Here is a 20,363-nt window from a genome sequence, read left to right on the forward strand (position 1 = left end):
AATCCCGTAACAGATCAAATCAAAGCGGTTATTAGTGCCAATCATGGGATCTACTTTCGTTATTAGAGTTGTACCTTATTTAGGATTCCTCTATTATATAAAGAGGGATCCCATTCACTTGTAAGGGGGACAATCACTATTCACTGATAAGAATATACACATACGCTGCTTTCTTTGTTTTACTTACTGTTCATCGCTGTTTGTTCCATCCTCTACTGTTCTTATTAAATAACCTCGAGACTATCTCGAATCGAGGTCGAGGCATTGTTTGCAGACCGGTTTGATTTATTTTATTGTCCAATTTATCTATTTAATTCGTTGTTTATCAATTGGTACTGGTTTAAATCACATATCCTTAAAACCACAATATAAGTTTAATTATTACTCAATTTTTAGGGTAAACAGTTTGACGCCCACCGTGGGGCTAAGGATAATAGTGATTGTTCAGTACTGATTCTGGTAAAACACACTATTTTATGCTTGTTCTTGTCAAGTATATTTGCTTTCAAGTTAAAACATGTCAAACTCACAAAATGTATCCACACACGGTGACAATGGCCTCAGATTCCACAGTGAAAATGAAAATGTGATTGTTCCAAGGAGTCGAGCTGCCACAGGCTAATCTCGGGGGAGCACCGGTTGCTAACCCAGTCGATGTCAGTTCACACGTTGCTCTAAACGCGAATCTAGGCGCAGATCTCGATGGGAGTGTACACAGAGAAGGCCGATCTAGTGGCCAAGGAACACAGGGCAGAGGAGACGAAGGAGTCAGTCTCCAAGTGATATTCGAGATGCTTCAGGCTCAGCAAGCCGCTATTGCTCAGTTACAAAATCAACATAGAGCTCCGAATAAGGTTGAGCCAGAAATTATTCGCAGTACCAAGCCAGTACCGGTAAAGGTCGAATGGTAACGATTCGGGGACTGATCTTGCGGTAATGAAAATGCTCGAGGAGCTCACCAAAAGAATTGAATCAGGGGAGAAGAGAATCGAAGCCAACGATAACAAAGTGGAGACATACAACTCTCGAGTTGATCAGATACCGGGGGCACCGCCAATCTTGAAAGGGATGGATTCGAAGAAGTTTGTACAAAAGCCGTTTCCTCCAAGTGCGGCTCCGAAGACTATTCCAAAGAAGTTTCGTATGCCATACATACCCAAATATAATGGGATCACCGATCCCAACGAGCATGTTACTTCATATACGTGCGTCATCAAGGGTAACGATTTAGAAGATGATGAAATCGAATCTGTACTGCTGAAAAAATTCGGAGACCCTTTCAAATGGAGCAATGATTTAGTATCATAACCTGCCACCAAATTCCATCGACTCATTTGACATGTTAGAAGATTCTTTCGTAAAGGCACACATCGAGGCCATAAAGGTCGCAACGAGGAAATCAGACCTTTTCAAGGTAAGACAAAGGGATAATTAGAAGAGAAAAACAATGTTAGTACTCCCCATTCCAAATTAGTTGTCATATTTCACTTTTCGAGAGTCAATTTAATTAATATTTAAAATTAAATTAAATTAGTTTAATTTAATATTTTAAAATTAAAATATAAATATTCAAAAACTATTTATATGGGATGGAGGAAGTATTTTTCAAGTATTCAAGTCCAGTTTAACTTTTGAGAAGCAAAATATGACAATTATATGGGATGGAGGAAGTATTTTTCTTTTCTTTTTCGAAACAAACAAATTGAGCGTACACTTGGCAGTTGGCAATGATGCCAATTATTTTCTAAAATAAATTCCCCCAAAAATAAGTCATTATATTTTTTTTTCTGAAAATAAGTCATTTTCTGCATTCAAACGGTATGATTCTTTTTATTAAAAGAAAAAATATGATTTTTTCGCTTATATTTTTCTCCAATAATCTATTGAATAGTAAAACAGAATTTCTTGTTAAGAATAATTTTCGAAAAACATTTTCACCGTATATAATTTCACCTTTTTTTTTCCAAAACAAATGGGACCCAAAATTCTAGTTATAAGGTTTGAATTTCCCTATATTAGCTCGTGTGGTAGGTAAGATATCAGTGAGCTTTCCTCATTCACAGCAAATTAATGGAGTCTCACTCTCTAACCATTCGCGCCAAATTCCCAAACCATTTCCACATTTCATCATCTCTTCCTCGTCTGGCCATTATCAATATACCAAACCCTAAATTTCTCTTCATATTACCTTCTTCTCCGATGCCTCTTCTTACATCTTCACGGCGACTTGAAATCCACAGCAGGAGGACCTCTTTTTCACGGCAGTCTTCGAATTCGAGCTCAAAGTTTATCGCACGCGCCGTGGGAAGTGATTCTGACCGCCAATCAAATGTGTCTAGAGAGCTAATCATTTTGAACTCTGCTTTAACTCTGGTGCTTGGGGTTGCGAATCGTGTACTTTACAAACTTGCCCTTGTTCCTATGAAGGAATACCCGGTTTTTCTAGCTCAGGTTACCACTTTTGGGTGAGTTTTATAATTTATTCTTACAATTATAGTGTGATCACGTATATACCTCATTTACCTGTGTGATATGATTTGGTTTATGTACCTTCAAAATTAGAGTTCTTTCCGGAACTAATTTAGAGGGTATTTGGGTAAGCTTATAAGCTGGTCGCTTATAATCACTTTTACGTTTATATTTCAAAGATCAGTTTTAACGCTTCAATACTTAATCCTTATTAGCTAGTACTTTCAATCAGCTAACCAAAATGGGCTCTTAATATTATCTCCAATTTAAAAAGAACGGCACTTACTATTTGAAGAGTGTGATTTTTTTTTTTTTCCTTTGACTTCAATTTTTTCATTCATTTTATAAAATTAATGATAAAAGATTGTGACGTATAATATTTCTTTTTCTGAATTTGTAAATTTTATTTTTAAACCTATACTTGATTTGGGATAAAAAATTATATTTAGTGAATTGACCCTCTACTTTATACTGGATTCTTTAAGAGTATATTGTAGACTTGCCTTGAGGTATTTTTCAGCCTAGACTTCAATGTGGCTATGAGTATTGTGAAGAAAATGCCAGAAGTTGTAAGTTGTATGAATCTTTTGGTTTGACTTCGAAATTGTGGGTAACTGTGGTTTGCTTCCTCGATATTGATACCCTAACTCTTATAAATGGGGATACTTAATCCTTCGATTTCCTTTTTGCCTTCTGAGAATCAGATTTCCATATCTTCTTCTTCCTCAATCAGAATCTCTACTTTCTTTACCTTACTTCATACTCCTAACTTCACTGATTTCAGTGGTTCCTTCTACTCGACTCTTCTGCGTTTACATCCCCTCTATTCATAAACCAAAATGGTTAATGTGTCTTCCAGTTCTAGGGGGGTACCTGACCCTGTTCCTTTGGTAGTGTGCATGCCTTCCCATGAAGGTGGGGCTGCCATCGCTGCAAAAGATGAAAGCTTTCCTACGGTGGAGGAAATAAATCCCCGTAGTGAGAAAGCTAGAACTGACGTCTCAAAGTTGCCCGAGGATGACCGTGAGGCCGTAGAGTCTGAGATGGGCACAGTGTCCCTTTCTAATTTCAGGGTGAAGTTCAAAATTCCAGTCCACATCGATCTGGTCCCGGCTGGACGCGATGTGGTGCAGATTCATCGTCCTGGATATTGCATGTTCTACACATATCCATTCTATGTGGGCTATTCTTTTCCCATTCTCCCATTGGTAGAGAAATTCTGTCGCTACTACGGTGTCTTCCCGGCTCAGCTTTCTCCTTATATCTACAAGCTCATCCTCATGCTGACGAAGTACGCGGAATTGGCTGACCGCGGGGTCACTCTTCACCACCTGATGCACCTTTTAGCGTTGAGTTTCCATATAGGGACGATGTTGCACCTTCATCACCATAGAGGTAAAAGTTTGGTAGTAAAGATGGACGATAAAGCAAATCGTCGATTCTGGTTTAATTACGTCTACGTCAAGACTGAGGACATGGTGGCGAACGCAAATGGATTTCCTGAGGCGTGGAATTACGCCCGTAAGTATTTTCATTAAGTGCTCATTTTGCTCGTTTTGGTCGTAGTCTAACCGTTCTGTCTTTTTCTCCAGCGGAGACCGCGCCCCCTCCTTTGGTCGCAGATATTCACGAATGGGTTAGCCAGATCTTGCCCCACACAGTGGGGATTCGTGGGTGGCCGGCCTTTTTCCAGAAGTTCAGGCCCAAACTTTCAGCGACAGGTGAGTTTGTCCGTCCATATAGAGACTTTTTACGTATGTCGTCCTGACCTTGTGGTCGCGTGTTCGTCATAACTTTGAGAGTCGCCGTTCTAATCTTTTTTGCAGGCAGAGGGTCTTCGAAGAGGCAGAAAGCTCCTGCTCCGGCATTCCATAAGAGGAAGGCCATTTCTGTTCCTACTGTTGTGGTGAGACCTGCTCGGTCATCGACTACTGCGGCGGGTGTGTCCACTTCCCCTATGCGTTTAGTTGACGAGGACGATGAGGAAGGATTGTCGCCGACTGATGATAATCTGCTTCCCCGCAAGAGGGGATTCGTCGGTATAGGCGAGGAAAGTGTCCGTGTGGGAAGTTCGGTGATGGATGGCATTGTCATCAGAGAAACGACGACCATAGATCTCGGAGTTAGTACCGAGCTGCTGTCCACGATCCCGCCGCCGTCGGGGGACGAGGGATGTACGTTGCTCCTTGAGGCCAGAACGAGTGTTGAAGGGTCGTCGATGTGACTGATGCCTTACAAGGGGTGATACATCGACCTTGTTACCGACCGAGGATCCTTCCTCTCGGGTTGATACCAAGGGCAAAAGTGTTGCCAAAGAGGATTATGAGACAGGCTCCGACATGGACGCCGAAGGGGTTAGGATGATGGGTGAAGGACTCACTCGGCTTGAGGTGAGGTTGGAAGGGAGCACGCGGACTATTGCAATCCCTCTAGACCAAGATCTATTTGTTGACACGGAGGACGTGGTCCCTTCTCTTGGTCCACTCTGTTCCGATGTGGAAGGTAAGACCCTCGAGAAGCTGAAGGATTCCACTTTGTCCAAGAGCATATCCGGCCTTGCTCTTAGGGTATGTTTGGTATTCCGTTTCCATAATCATTTTTTTTTAATTAATGTTGATTCTGACTTTGTTCTTACCCGCTATGGCTTTCTTTTAAGACTGTGATCTTGGAGATTGAAAGATCTCGCCGAGAGGAAAGGCGTAAGGCTATCTTCCAAAAGATGGAGCGAAAATATCGTGAATATTGTGATAAGCACTGTGAGCTTTGTCAGCGACTTGGTGGTAGTAGCAACTTCCGGGCCTTTCGAAACGAGCTAAAAGAGAAGGATGACGAATTGGTGAAGGTTATCGGAAAATGTAGTGAGCTCGAGGGGGCGTTGAAGGACAAAGAGGAGGAGCTAGATGTGAGTAGGGGGGTTGAGGCCTAATGTGCCGACCTTTAGGCCCAAGTGGTCTCGCTGCGTGCCGAGATGGAGGAGTGTCAACTTCGAGCGGCCATTTTGAGTGGCGAGGTCGCCGAGAAGGTAGCAGATTTGGAGAAGTCGGAGTCAGACCAGTTATCAGTTGCACGTAAAGCGGCAGCTTTAGAGGATACGATCCGTGTTATCCGTTCTGAACGGGATTTCGCCATGGAGACGGCTAGGCTCAGAGAGGAGCGACTTGATGAGCGAATTGGGGAGTTAGAAAAAAAGGTTGCGAACCTTAATGATCGAGTTGTTGCCCTCGAGGCCGAGAAGGCATGGTTATTGGCGCATCCGTCCTCATCCCGTACTGCTCTTCCTGACGTTCCTCGGGATCTGTATGAGGAATGGATTCACGCCGAGGCCTTACTGGATATATTCAGGGATCTGATGAGGACGGGGGCTGTTTTGGAAGCCGACTTAGAGAATGCATATGGTAAGGCACGTGAAGCTCGGTTTGCTTATGGCTATGACCCCGCTACACCACAAGCTGGTGATGCTGAGGAAGATGTGGAAGGGATTGAGCAGGATGCCTGGTACGAGGATGAGTATCCCGGCGCCGACGGCGATGGTGGAGAGACGGGTGGAGATGGTGTTGTTGAGTTAGGCAGCGCGTAGTTGCTTTTTCTTTCTTTTGCTTGTAATTCTTGTACATACTTTTGCTGGTATCTGCTTTAGCCTTTGTAAGGGATATATTTGAAGTAAGAAATGTTGTTTTCGATGTTTCGTATCTAATTCTTTTCTTTATGTTCGGGCTTGCATGCTTCTTTCTTTTGTTTTGTCGTTTCAATCATAAAAATTTGGTTTTGGTCATGGCCAAGGATCAGTAGGTGTTAATTCGAACGAGGTCGAATGTAACTTGTATTGAGTTGGTTCGACCGAGGTCAAATGTGAGTTGATTCGAACGAGGTCGAATGTGAGTTAATTCGAACAAGGTCAAATGTGAGTTACTTAATTCTGGCCGGGGGCCGAGTAGATATTGAGGCGATGTTGTTTGGGCGAAACCATGGGCGAACTTCATACACTTGTGTTTTTCTCATATACTTGGAGAAATTTAAATGTTTTTCGGGCTGGCATTCCAGTCCCACTCTATCTACTCCCTTCATTGGGTGACTTGGCGACGTGTTGAGAGGTTGGGAAATGAACTAACCGTCGGGTGTCTCTTTCCGCTCGTATTTCGACTTGGAAGTGTCCCCCTTGTCGCCTCGTTAAAAATCTTCTCGAGAAAACTCAATTGGGACAAAAGTCAAGTGAGGGAAAAAGAGTGCGACTTGGAGGATGCTTTTTCTTAAAAGTTGAAGTACTTGCGGTGAGCGACGTTCCAGTTGTTTGGCAGTAGTTTTTCTTCCATTGTTTCTAGTTTAAATGCCCCTTTATTTGCTGCTACCATGATTTTGTATGGGCCGTCCCAATTCGTCCCTAGTTTGCCTTCCCGCGAGTCTTTACTTGCTTGTGTTTTGGCCTTGAGCACGTAGTCCCCGACTTTGAGTGGTCTGATCTTGGACTTTTTGTTATAATAGCATTCTGCCTGTTGTTTTTGCGCGACTATCCTTATGTAGGTCGTATCTCTCCGTTCTTCGGTTTTATCGAGCTCTTGCCTTCTGCTTTCATCGTTCCTCAGCCCGCTCTCATGGGAATATCGCAAACTAGGCTCTCCGACTTTGACCGGTATAATCGCATCAGTCCCATATACTAAAGAGTAGGGTGTATCTCCTGTGCTCGTCTTTGGCATTGTGCGATAGGACTAAAGCACTTTTGGTAATAGCTCTGGCCACAATCCCTTGGCGTCCTCAAGCTTTCTCTTCATGATGTTCAGTATTAATTTATTAGAGGATTTAGCTTGCCCGTTGCCCGGGGGTGGTATGGTATGGAGAGTATTCTTTTGATATGCCACTTCTCAAAACCTTCGGCGACCATTTTTCCAGTAAATTGGGGTCCGTTATCGCAACTGATCTCTTTGGGGAAACCGAAACGGCACACAATGTTTTTCCATATGAAGGCGATCACTTCCTGTTCGCGTATTTGGGCGAATGCTCCTGCTTCTACCCATTTAGAGAAATAGTCAGTTAAAACCAGAAAAAATCATACGTTACCTCGCCCCGCAGGGAGGGGGACGACGATGTCCATTCCCTATTTGATGAAAGGCCAAGGGGAGGTGACTGAGTGGAGATGCTCGCCCGCTTGATGGATCATTGGGGCATATTTTTGGCATTGTTCAGATTATTTTACGAAGTCAGCGGCCTATTTTTTCATGGTAGGCTAGTTGTAACCTTCCCATATGAGACACCTGACCAGAGCTCGATTGCCTGAGTGAGCTCCGCAGTGGCCTTCGTGGACTTCTTCTAGGACGCGCCGCGTCTGATTTTGGCCTAAGCATTTCACTAGGGGGGCGCCATACGTCCTTTTGTATAGGTCGTTGTGAATGATGATGTACCTGGCCGTTTGCATCCAGAGCTTCTTGGCTTCCTTTTTATCATCTGGGAGTACGTCATCCTGCAAGTATGTAACAATACGGTTGCGCCAGGCCCAGGTTAGATTTATAGTCCTTACCTCAATTTGATCTATCGATGAGTGGAGGAGGGTGACCATTCCTTTTCCGATTATGCTTTTAGTTGTTGCCGCTAATTTGGCGAGGCCGTCTGCTTTGATGTTTTGTGCTCGAGGGATTTGGTCGAGCTGGCACTCGTCGAACTAGGGCAGTAGTTTACAGATCTCGACCTGGTACTTTTATAACCTTTTCTCTTTGATCTGGAAAGTCCTTGTGACTTGGTTGACAACGAGTTGAGAGTCGCAGTGTAGGATGACCGGCCTCGCCCCTTACTTGAATGCTAGCCTTAACCCTGCAATCACAACCTCATACTCGGCCTCGTTGTTAGTCATGTCCGGGCACCTTATGGACTGGCGAACCACTTCGCCTGTCGGGACTTCGAGCACAAGTCCCAGTTCGACCCCTGACACATTGGAAGCACCGTCGGTGTACAAAATCCATAGATCTTGAGTTCGCGAAGAAGCATGGGCGGCTTCTTTTTCTACTTCGGGCATTATTTTTGCGTTGAGGTCGGTGATGAAGTCGGCAAGGATTTGTGATTTTAACTCCGTCTGCGGTTGATATGTGATATCATGCTCGCTCAGTTCTATGGCCCACTTGGCTAAACTGCCCGATAGCTCAGGCTTATGCAAAATACTCCGTAAGGGGAAAGTTATGACTACCGAGATGGAGTGGCACTAAAAGCAGGGTCTAAGCTTTCGTGAAGCTACGACCAAGGCCAGGGCTAATTTTTCGAGGTGGGGATACCTCGTCTCGGCATTGATTAAGGTTCTGCTAATGTAATAGATAGGGGATTGCTTACCTTTATCTTCTCGGACCAGAACTGCACCCACCGCTACTTCAGATATGGCGAGGTAGACGAGAAGGCATACCCTCGGTTCCGCTTTGGAAAGCAACAACGGTGACAACAGATAAGCCTTTAATTCCTTCAGGGCTTGAACGCACTCAGAAGTCCATTGGAGGTTGTTGTCTTTCTTGAGTATGCCGAAAAACTTATGGCATATGTCGGATAATCGTGAGATGAATCTCGACAGGGCGGCGATGCGGCCGATCAGCCTCTCAACCTATTTTTTACTGGTTAGGTGTTCTGGTATTCCTTTTATGGCTTTGATTTGGTCGGGGTTGACCTCAATACCTCTTTGCGATACTAGGAAGCCCAAGAATTTTCCTGAGGTCACGCCGAATGCACACTTTTTGGGATTCAACTTCATTCTGTACCGCCTAAGTATATAAAAGGCTTCTTCCAGGTGGTTGATGTGATCTTCTTTCCTTTTGGACTTGACCAACATATCGTCTATGTAGACTTTCATGGTCTTTCCGAGTTAGTAATTGATCATTTTGGTCACCAACCTTTGGTATGTCACCCCTGCATTTTTCAGTCCGTAGAGCATCACCCTGTAGTAATACGTTCCTTGGTGGGTGATGAAGGTGGTATTATCCTGGTCCTCCTCTTCCATGAGGATCTGATTGTAGCTCGAGTAGGCATCCAAGAAGCTCAGCAGTTCATGCCCGGCCGTTGCATCAATGAGCTGGTCAATGTGAGGTAGCGGGAATGAATCTTTGGGGCATGCTTTGTTTAAATCCGTAAAGTCTACGCACATCCGCCACTTTCCGTTCTTCTTTTTCACCATGACCATATTGGCAACCTATTGGGGGTATTTTGATTCGCTGATGGAGCCATTTTCTAACAATATTTTGACCTCCTCGCGAACTGCATCGTTTATTGGGGAATTGAACTTTTGCCTAACCTGCCTTACCGGGGGGTAGAACGGGTCGACGTTCAACTTGTGTGTGGAGACCTCCTTTGGGATACTTGATATGTCTGCATGGGAAAAAGCAAACAAGTCCGCGTTAGTAGTTAAGAATTGACGGAATTTACCTGGTTTTTGGAGCTTGCAACCGACATAGGCTTTCTTGTTGTGGTCGTTATCATCAAGTTGGACGGTGTCGAGGTCTTCTATGGTTGATCCCGTGGCGTCTATTATTTCGGGATCTCTAACGACGTCCGCGTTTTCATCACAGCTCGACCTCGACCCTGTTAATTGCTATGCATCATCTGTTTTGCCCTTCATTTGTTGGATATATGTACAATCCAAGGCGATGCTAGCATTCTTGAGATGTGTGTATGATGAATACTCCCCATGGGGTTGGAAATTTGATAATTTGGTACAAGCTGGAGGGGATAGCCCTCATGGCGTGTATCCAAGGTCGACCTATTACGGCATTGTACGTCGTATCCGGGTCCATGATGTGGAATGTGGTTTCCAGAGTGACGTCACCGGCCAGGACGGGGAGTGTGATTTCCCCGGACGTTCGTTCAACTGCATTGTTAAAACCTGTTAGCGTGATGCAGCGCGGCACTATCTTATCCTCGAGTTTCATTTGTGCAAGTACTCGAGGATGGACAATGCACGCGTCGCTCTCATCGTCCACCATAATGCGTCTTACATATATATCTAATATTCGTAATGTAATAACAAGGACATCATATTGAGGGAAAACCAAACCGTGGGTATCTGACTTATTGAAGGTGATACTTTCTTCGAGTTCGGCGTACCGTTCATGAGTGATTGACTATTTGAACTTGTGGGTTATGGTGAACTTTACATTGTTGATTGAAAGGTCGTCGCCACTCTCGATGATCATTTGAATGGTCCGAATCAGTGAGGGTGGTTTTGGCGGTCCTTGGTGTTGTTAATGTCCTCGGGAAAAGTTAGTCCTCCCTCGGTCGCTCAACAATTCTTTGAGGTGTCTTTGATGAAGTATGTTCACAACCTCCTGCCTTAGGGCGATGCAGTCCTCAGTTTTGTGACCTCGCTCTTGGTGGAACTCGGAGAGGGCATTTGATTTTCTAGTGCTTGGGTCTGACCTCACCTTTTGTGTCCACTTTAATTATGGTCCGACCTTCTCTAATGCATAGACTATTTCTGAGGGTGACACATAAAAATTGTGAGCGGATAGTAAAGGGGGCATACCTCTTTCGTTCTGGTGAGTCCCTGTTATTGGCCTAGATGGCCCCTCTTCGTGGAGGGAGGGGGCACGATGGCACTTCTGACATATGGCTGATGCCTTTCCCGGATGGATTGTAGAGCTGTGAGATCTCTCCTGGCATCATTACTTCGATCCTTCCTGGTTTCGGCTTGTACCGTGGTCAATCGATGGGTTGGCCCATTCAGGTCGTCTTTGTCGGCATGGACTTCGGCACAGTAGGCGTTGTGTATTTCATCCCAAGTGGTTGGAGGATATTTCATAAGCCGAATTAATAGTTTTCTGGTCGCCCTTGAGCCATTCCTATTAAGCCCATTCTGGAAAGCTGCTACATCCATTCCTTCCGATACATTCGGTAAGGTCATCCTTACTCTATTGAATCGAGCGAGAAAGTCCATCAATCCCTCTCCAGGTGATTTTTTGATGGCAAATATATAGTTCACTTTTGCCTCCACCTTCTTAGTCCCAGCATGGGCCGTTATGAACATGCCGTCTATCTCTTCAAATATTTCAATGGAGTGCGCGTGTAGCTGTGAATACCAAGTTAATGCTCCTCCGGTAAGGGTCTCGTCGAACTTTTTCAACAAGATGGAGAAGACTTGTTCTTTGGCGAGATCATTGCCCTTTACCGCAGTGACATAGTGAGTTACATGATCTTCGGGGTCGGTCGTACTGTTATAAATTTTCAGATAAGGCGGCATCTTGAAGGTCTTGGGTATGGCATGTGGGACGGCTTCATCACTATAGGGTTGTTCAAGGAACCGACCAGCGTCTCTTTTTGGCAAGAGTTTTGGGGCACTCGGTATTTTGTCAACTCTTTCTTGGTATTCTCTCATTTGATCCCGAAGCATTTTGTTTTCATTTTCCATTTCTGCCATTTTCCTCAGAATGGCCGTGAGGGTGTCGTTACCTGCATTATTAATATTGTGAGTGATACCTGTTACTGGAGGGGGAGGGTCGTGCTACATGGCCATTGCTGGTGTAATGCAAGTCCTTGCATTTTCTCTGATTGCCTCCTGAGTGGGCTTGTCGAGGATGTCGGTCAGCGTATTTTTCAGCCAAGCCTCGAGTAGCTCCTTCACCGCTGGTGGCGCCGCTTCCGCTGTGGACGTGGAAGCTCTTTAACACGGGATGTTGTGATACTGTCGTGAGGGAGGGGCGACCCACTTCGTCGGGGAGAGGTGTTAGGTGTTATGTCTTCGCCTTCTGTTTCGGAGACCTCATTGATGGTATTTAAGAGGTTGGTAGTGAGATCGTTCACTGCCTTCATTCTTTCTTCTCCATTACCTGCCATGTCAGATCCGTGTGTACAAGGAAGTAGGAGCTCTTTTTTTTTATTGGACTGTGCTAGTTATAGATCTAGAAGAAACTAAAAACTCAACTAGATAATCCCTACAGACGGCAGCAAATTGTTTGACCAAAAAATGTAGACTTTTGATTAAACTAATTAATTTAGTATGATGAAGGGCTAAACCTAGTTAATGATAATAACTTCAGATCTATAATCGATTAACATAAATAAAGCAAAAACAGTGTTGAGAGAAGATTAAATGTGATGTACATTCAATGTACATACAACATTAATGATGGGGGAATATCAAGCAATAAATAATCGATAAATGGAATTAAAGTAAATAAGGAGAATGATTCACCTAATATTGAATGAGGTGGATGATTCCTCCTTCTGACAATGATAAATGATAGACAAATACTAGAATGTTGGGACCCTTCTCGGATCTAACGGAAAAAGTATGGAATAGTAGATAATTGAATCTCTTTAGAAAGATAGTGATTGTCTTTAACCTAGAGGGACATTCCCTGGCCAGTCTATCCTAAAAGTACAGTCACCAAGAATATTTAATAGAATATTCTCCTGAATATTCTATTACAAAAACTAGCCGTTAGCACTGCCCTTGATACTCGACATCGGCCGTTATTGACTACTCAGCTAAGAGCCCCGTTATCTACTAATCGACCTCGTCCATATCGCTTTTCACGATATTGCTTCACGCTAAATCTCACTGAGGTAAATTTTGACCCATACACTTAATCTTTACTTTTCTATTTTAGGTTGTTAACATAGGTTACCAATTGCTAAAATAGTAAAAGGGTCACAACTTTGGAGACATAATACGACGGGAAGCAAACAAGAATCAAAATCAACTACAGCCTAATCTTTCTTCGTTAAGTTATAGAATAGAATGATTAGGTTCGTTTACTATAATTCTAAAACTCAGCAATAATATGAATAAAATAAAAAGATTAGTGATTCCGTCCCATCAGGGAATAGGATTAGGAACTTTTTAATGTTAATTAACATAAAATATATTTAAACAAAAAGCAAAAAATAAAAAAGGAATAAAGTCTTCGTCCGCTGAAGGTCATTGAAAAAGAATGATTCTTTTTTTTTTTGGTTAAATATATAAAAAGGCCCTTTTTGAAGGGAAGAGAAGAAGGAATCCGGAAGGAAGGTGTTTTTTTTTTCTTTAAATAAACAAGCAAAAAAAATTTTAAACCAAAACATAATAAAAGAAATATTAATATTTTCGTTCGATGAGTGGTAGAGAAGAAGAATGGTCTTTTTTTTTTTAATTTAGATATAAACAAACAAACAAATTAAAAGATTATTATTTTCGTTCGACGAAGGGCCCCGAAGAAGGAATCCGGGAAAAGGGGTCTTTTTTAATGTAAATAAACAAAAACATCTTTCTAAACTAAACATAAAAAAAGAAAAGAAAAGATTAGTGTTTTCAATCGATATTAGTAGTATCCAAGAAAAAGATGAAGCTAGTGAGAAATCTGAGTTTAGTATGATCTATCCCACCGTATCGCATCGCTCCGAAAGAATTAATAGAATTGAAAGAATAGCTTGAGGAGTTACTCGCCAAAGGGTTCGTCAGACCGAGTGTATCGCCTTGGGGTGCACCGGTATTATTTGTGAAGAAGAAGGATGAAACAATACGGATGTGTATTGATTATCGCCAATTGAACAAAGTCACTATTAAGAACAAGTACCTATTGCCGCGTATTGATAATCTATTTGACCAGTTGCAGGGTGCTAAGGTGTTCTCTAAGATCGACTTGAGGTCAGGGTACCATCAATTGAAGATTCGGATGTTCCGAAGACTGCTTTTCGTACTAGATATAGTCATTATGAGTTTCTGGTGATGTCATTCGGTTTAATTAATGCCCCGACAACGTTTATGGATTTGATGAACAGGGTATTCAGGCCATATATTGATTCGTTTGTCATTGTCTTCATTGATGACATCTTGATCTACTCGTGCAGTAAGGAGGAGCATGAGCAGCATATGAGAGTAGTGCTTCAGACGCTGTGGGAACAAAAGTTATATGCTAAGTTCTCTAAATATGAGTTTTGGCTAGAGTCTGTAGCATTTTTGGGGCATATTGTATCGGGCGAGGGTATTAAGGTTGATCCCAAAAAGATTGAGGCAGTTCAGAATTGGCATCGTCCCACTTCGGCGACTGAGATCAGGAGTTTCCTAGGTTTAGCAGGTTATTATCGTCGGTTCGTGGAGGGCTTTTCATCTATTGCAGTACCTTTGACCAAATAAACCCAGAAGGGTGCTCTGTTCCGATGGTCTGATGATTGTGAGGTGAGCTTTCAGAAACTCAAGACAGCATTAACTACAACACCAGTGTTAGTGTTGCCTTTCGGTTCGGGGATGTATACAATGTACTATGACGCTTCACGCATTGGTTTGGGTTGTGTATTGATGTAAGAATGGCGAGTTATTGCATATGCTTCACGTCAGCTGAAGCCCCACGAGAAGAATTATCCAGTACAAGATTTGGAATTAGCTGCGATTGTTCACGCTCTTAAGATTTGGAGGCATTATCTTTATGGGGTGTCTTGTGAAATTTACACTGATCATCGCAGTTTGCAGCATTTGTTCAAGCAGAGGGACCTAAATCTGAGACAGCGCAGATGGCTTGAGTTACTAAAAGATAATGATATTACTGTCCTGTATCATACGGGCAAACCAAATGTGGTTGTTTACTCCTTGAGTAGAAAGGCGGAGAGTATGGGTAGTTTGGCTTTGATTTCAGCAGAGGAGAGGCACTTAGCTTCAGATATTCAGTCCTTGGCCAACAGACTTGTGCGACTGGATATTTCAGAGCCCAGCCGAGTTCTTGCATGTGTTGTAGCTCAGTCTTAACTATTTGAACAGATCAAGGCTCGCTAATATGATGATCCACACTTAATGGTTCTTCGAGAAACGGTACTACGGGGTGGTGCCAAGGAAGTTACTATTGGAGCGGATGGTGTTTTGCGACTCCAGGATCGTCTATGTGTTCCTAATATGGATGGACTGAGGAAAAAGATCCTAGAGGAAGCACACAGCTCTCGGTATTCTATTCATCCAGGTGCTACAAAGATGTATCGTGACCTGAGACAGCATTATTGGTGGCGACGAATGAAAAAGGACATAGTTGAGTATGTAGATAGGTGTTTGAATTGCCAGCAAGTTAAATACGAACATCAGAGGCCAGGTGGCCTACTTCAGCAGATGACTATACCAGAGTGGAAATGGGAACGCATCACTATGGACTTTGTAGTTGGGTTGACGCAGACCTTGCGGAAGTTTGATGCAGTTTGGGTCATTGTTGACAGGTTGACCAAGTCGGCACATTTTATTCCTGTTGTGACTACGTATACTTCAGAAAGGTTGGCCCAGAATTATATTCAGGAGATAGTTCGGTTGCACGGTGTGCCAATTTCTATCATATCAGATAAAGGCCCTCAGTTTACTTTACATTTCTAGAGAGCAGTACAAAGTGAGTTGGGGACCCATGTAGAGCTCAGCACAGCCTTTCTTCCGCAGACCGACGGGCACTCAGAGCGGACAATTCAGATTTTGGAGGATATACTCAGGTCATGTGTGATTGACTTTGGAGGTCAGTGGGATCGTTTCTTGCCTTTGGTCGAGTTCGCTTATAATAATAGTTACCAATCCAGTATCCAGATGGCACCATTTGAGGCTTTATATGATCGGCGATGCCGTTCTCCCATCGGATGGTTTGATCCCGGTGAGGCTAAATTATATGGTGCTGATTTGGTAAAAGATGCCTTGGAAAAGGTAAAGTTGATTCAGGAGCGACTTCGTGCAGAACAGTCCAGACAGAAGAGTTACGCTGATCAGAAAGCGCGAGAATTATCATTTATGATGGGTGAAAAAGTTCTCTTGAAGGTTTCACCGATGAAGGGAATCATGAGATTCAGGAAGAAGGGCAAGTTGAGCCCAAGGTTTATAGGCCCATTTGAGGTGTTGAGACGAGTTGGGGAGGTTGCTTATGAGCTTGCATTGCCTCCCAGCCTATCGGGAGTTCATCCGGTTTTCCATATATTTATGCTCCAGAAGTATCATGCCGACCTATCACATGTGTTATACTTCAGCACAGTTCAACTAGATAATAGCTTGGGTTATGAAGAGGAGCCAATTGCCATTGTTAATAAACAGGTTCGCCAGTTGAGGTCCAAGAGGATTTATGTAGTAAAAGTCCAGTGGAGGGGCCAAACAGTCGAGGAAGCAACTTGAGAGGCCGAGGAAAACATGCGGAGCAGATATCCACACTTATTCAGCACTTTAGGTATAATTCTAAACCCGTTCGAGGACGAACGTTTGTTTAAGAGGTGGAGAATGTGATGACCCAAAATGTCATCTTTAAATTTAATAACTAACTCTGTGTTCTAAGACCTCAAAAAGCACTATTTATCATTCTTTGACTTGCTTGCGCAGTTTGTAAAAATTTCCGAAAAGTTTTTATGTGAACAAACGGGTTAAAATATGAATTAGAGCTTTAAAACTCAACTGAGTTGACTTTGGTCAACCTTTTAAGCAAACGGACTCGGATAAGTGTTTTGACAGTTTTGGTAGGTCCGTATCGTGATTTAGGACTTGGGCGTATGCTCGGAATCAAATTCCGAGGTCACTAGCCCGAGATATGGAATTTTGATGAAAAATTAAAAGTTTAAGTTCAAATAGTGATCAGATGTCAAATTGAGGGCAAACTACCCCGGAATAGAATTTTGATGATTCCAACATCTCCGTATGGTGATTTTGGACTTAGGAGCGTGATTGAAATTTTACTTAAAAGTTCGTAGTGAAATTAGGCTTGAAATGGCTAAAAACAAGAATTTTAGTTTGGAAGTTTGACCGGGGAGTTGACATTTTAATATCGGAGTCGGAATCCCGTTCCGAAAATTTTCATAGCTCTGTTATATCATTTATAACTTGTGTGCAAAATTTGAGATCAATCAGAGTTGATTTGATAGGTTTCGATATCGAATGTAGAAGTTGAAAAATTTAAGTTTCAATAAGCTTGAATTGGAGCGTAATTCGTGGTTTTAGCGTCAATTTAGATGATTTGAGGTTTCAAATAAGTTTGTATGATATTTTAGGACTTGTTGGTATATTTGGTTGAGGTCCCGAGGGCCTCGGGTGAGTTTCGGATGGTTAACGGATCAAAAAGTTGGACTTAAAAGTTGCTGCAATTTTTCCTCTTCTGTTGGATATTCTAGGCTGTGATCGAGCCCAGGTATCGAGCCCAGGGTTGAGGCTCAGGCTCGAGCTTCAGATCGAATCCACGATCGAAGGTCCAGTTCGAGGATATGATCGAAGGTAAGGCTCGAGGGCTAGGATCGAGACCCATGCTCGATGCCCTGATCGAAGGCACATGCTCGATGCCCCGATCGAAGGCACATGCTCGATGTCCCGATCGAAGGCACAACCTCGATGCCCTGATCGAAGGCCCAATCTCGATGCCATGATCGAGGCCATGGCCGAGATCCAGGCTCAAGCCTGTGATCGAAACCACGAACGAGGACCAGTTATGAAGCCTGTCTGGGCAGTTTTATAAAAAGAGGGCGTTCGTCCATTCGCCATTTTTAACAAATTGGAGCCTGAGCAGAGCCGATTTTTGGATAGATTTTCAAGGAAAGATATTGGGGTAAATGATTCTAACTCGGATTTGGTCTATATACATAAATATATCATTGTTTTCACCGTTTAATTAGTATTTTAAGATTTAATTTGAAAAATTTTTAGAAATGAATTTTTGAGATTTCGGTATCGATTCAGAGTCAGATTTGAGTGAGACTGGTATGGGTAGACTCGTAATTGAATGAGTTATCGGATTTCATAACTTTCGTCGGATTCCGAGATGTGGGCCCCATGGACGAATTTTTAATTAATTTCGGGATTTTTATTGAAAATGTAGTATTTCATTATAGAATTGATTCCTATAAAGTTTAGTGATTGTATCGAATTATTTTTGGTTAGATTCGAGCCAATTGAAGTTGGATAATCGAGGAAAAGGCCCATTAGGGGATTAAATTTGAGCAAGACGAGGTAAGTCTCTTGTTTAATCTTTTCAGGGAGAAATGTACCCCATAGGTGATAAAATTAAATAATTATTGCTAATTGCAGGGGCTACGTACGCACGAGGTGACGAGAGTCCTTGCGTAGCTACTATTAATGCTAAAGTCCGGGTAGATTAGGACTCAAAGCATGCATTACTTGTATAAATTTTATTCTTTATTAATTAAATTGTTTGATGTATATATTGTGTATTGTTATGAAAGGTAGTAAAAGATGAAATTTTCATATGCTTAATTTTGTTTAGGTTAATTAATTATTAAAATAAATTGTTATCCTTTCGAATAAATTTTACAATAAACACTCTTATTCCGGAGGTACAAGAAAATGTCCTCCTTTCTTGTGGATCGGGCCGAACGCCTCGGCAGGATAGATGCATCTATGGATCGTACCGCACGTTCCTCGGCAGTGTACATGACACTCTAGATCGGGTCGTACGACCTCGGTAGAAATCATGCTTAATAATAATAATTACACGACACTTTGATAGTTTATTGTAGCTTGCGAAGCTAATTGATAAATTAAAAATCTTTGGAATTTAAAGAATTATTATTCCTGCTTGTTAAGGAATTATTGTTATTCATGTAAATGAGACTAATTCATGAATTGGAAATTTATTGGATTTGAAGGAATTTAATTATTTCTGTTGGTTAAATAAATTATTATAAATTCTGTGAATCATGTTAATTTAAATATTCTAGTTTTATTTCAATTATTATTATTGACCAATAGTGAGTGTCAAAGTCGGTCATCTCATCTCTACCACTTCGAGATTAGGCTTGATACTTACTGGGTATACGTTGTTTACGTACTCATACTACACTTGCTGCACTTTTTGTGTATGATCTTAGACAGGTACTAGTGGAGGACCTATCATCACATATCCACATCATCTCGAGGCATAGTAGTGAGCTGCCTTTCTGAACCGTTCTGCAGCTATCAGTGTCTCTTCTTATATTTACATTCTGTCTATTTCATTTCAGACAGTATTTGGAGTTTTGTATAATCTACTAGATGCTCATACACTTGTGACACCAGGTCTTGGCACACACATTGGTAGAATTTGATGTTTTATTATTTTCTTGGATATAAATCTAATCGATATATGTTTAATTTATTGGTTGGCTTGCCTAGCTGTAGTGTTGGGCGCCATCACGACCTTTAGGTGAAATTGGGCCGTGACAATGTTCGACGAATTAAGCATGATGAAATTCATAATCATTACCTTGGACATAATATACATAATGAATTGGTAAATTTGTTAGCAAGTAAAATTAGAAATACAATTATTCAAAAAATCAAAGAAATAAAGTATTTCTCAATCATACTTGATTGCACTCGAGATATAAGTCATCAAGAACAGATGTCTTTTAGATTGCAGAGTGTTGATATTTCAGTAACTCCAATAAAAATTACTGAACACTTTTTAGTAATTTTAAAAGAGGATGATACAAGTGGAAAAGGTCTTTTTGAAGTTATTATAAATGAGATAGAAAATATTGGACTTGATATTGATAATTTAAGAGGACAAGGATATAATAATGGAACCAATATGAAGGGTAAACACCAAGGAGTGCAAAAAAGATTTCTATTTATAAATCCTAGATCATTCTATACACCATGTGGTTGTCATAATTTAAATTTGGTACTTTGTGATATGGCTAATTCTTGTACAAAAGAAATATCATTCTTTGGAGTGGTACACCGTATATATTTATTTTTTTCTTCTTCTACTAAGCGATGGAAAGTTTTAAAAGATAGTATACCCAACCTAACTCTTAAATCATTGTCACAAATACGTTGGGAAGGTCGCATTGAAAGTATCAAAGCGATAAGATTTCAAACTCCACAAATAAGAGATGCTTTATTGAAATTAGTAGAAGCTAGTGAAGATCCAAAAACTAAAAGTGAAGCTAATTGTTTAGCGACATACGAGCTTCAAAATTTTGAGTTTTTATTGGGTATGACTATTTGGTATAATATGTTGTTTGCTGTTAAT

At 41.8% G+C, this 20,363-nt stretch overlaps 1 long non-coding RNA gene across 2 annotated transcripts; it reads left to right on the forward strand.

The window, feature by feature from the left end:
• Window positions 1–1,986: 1,986 nt before the first annotated feature.
• LOC138906541 (uncharacterized) lies at window positions 1,987–19,481 on the forward strand. Of its 2 annotated transcripts, none has more exons than XR_011413972.1 (2): window positions 1,987–2,465; window positions 19,216–19,481. It is a non-coding gene; the product is annotated as an uncharacterized lncRNA (long non-coding RNA). The 2 variants fall into 2 exon arrangements; XR_011413971.1 differs by having other exon boundaries at window positions 19,220–19,481.
• Window positions 19,482–20,363: the final 882 nt, after the last annotated feature.

This window comes from Nicotiana tomentosiformis, chromosome 2, assembly GCF_000390325.3.
Source record: "Nicotiana tomentosiformis chromosome 2, ASM39032v3, whole genome shotgun sequence".
NCBI lineage: Eukaryota > Viridiplantae > Streptophyta > Magnoliopsida > Solanales > Solanaceae > Nicotiana > Nicotiana tomentosiformis.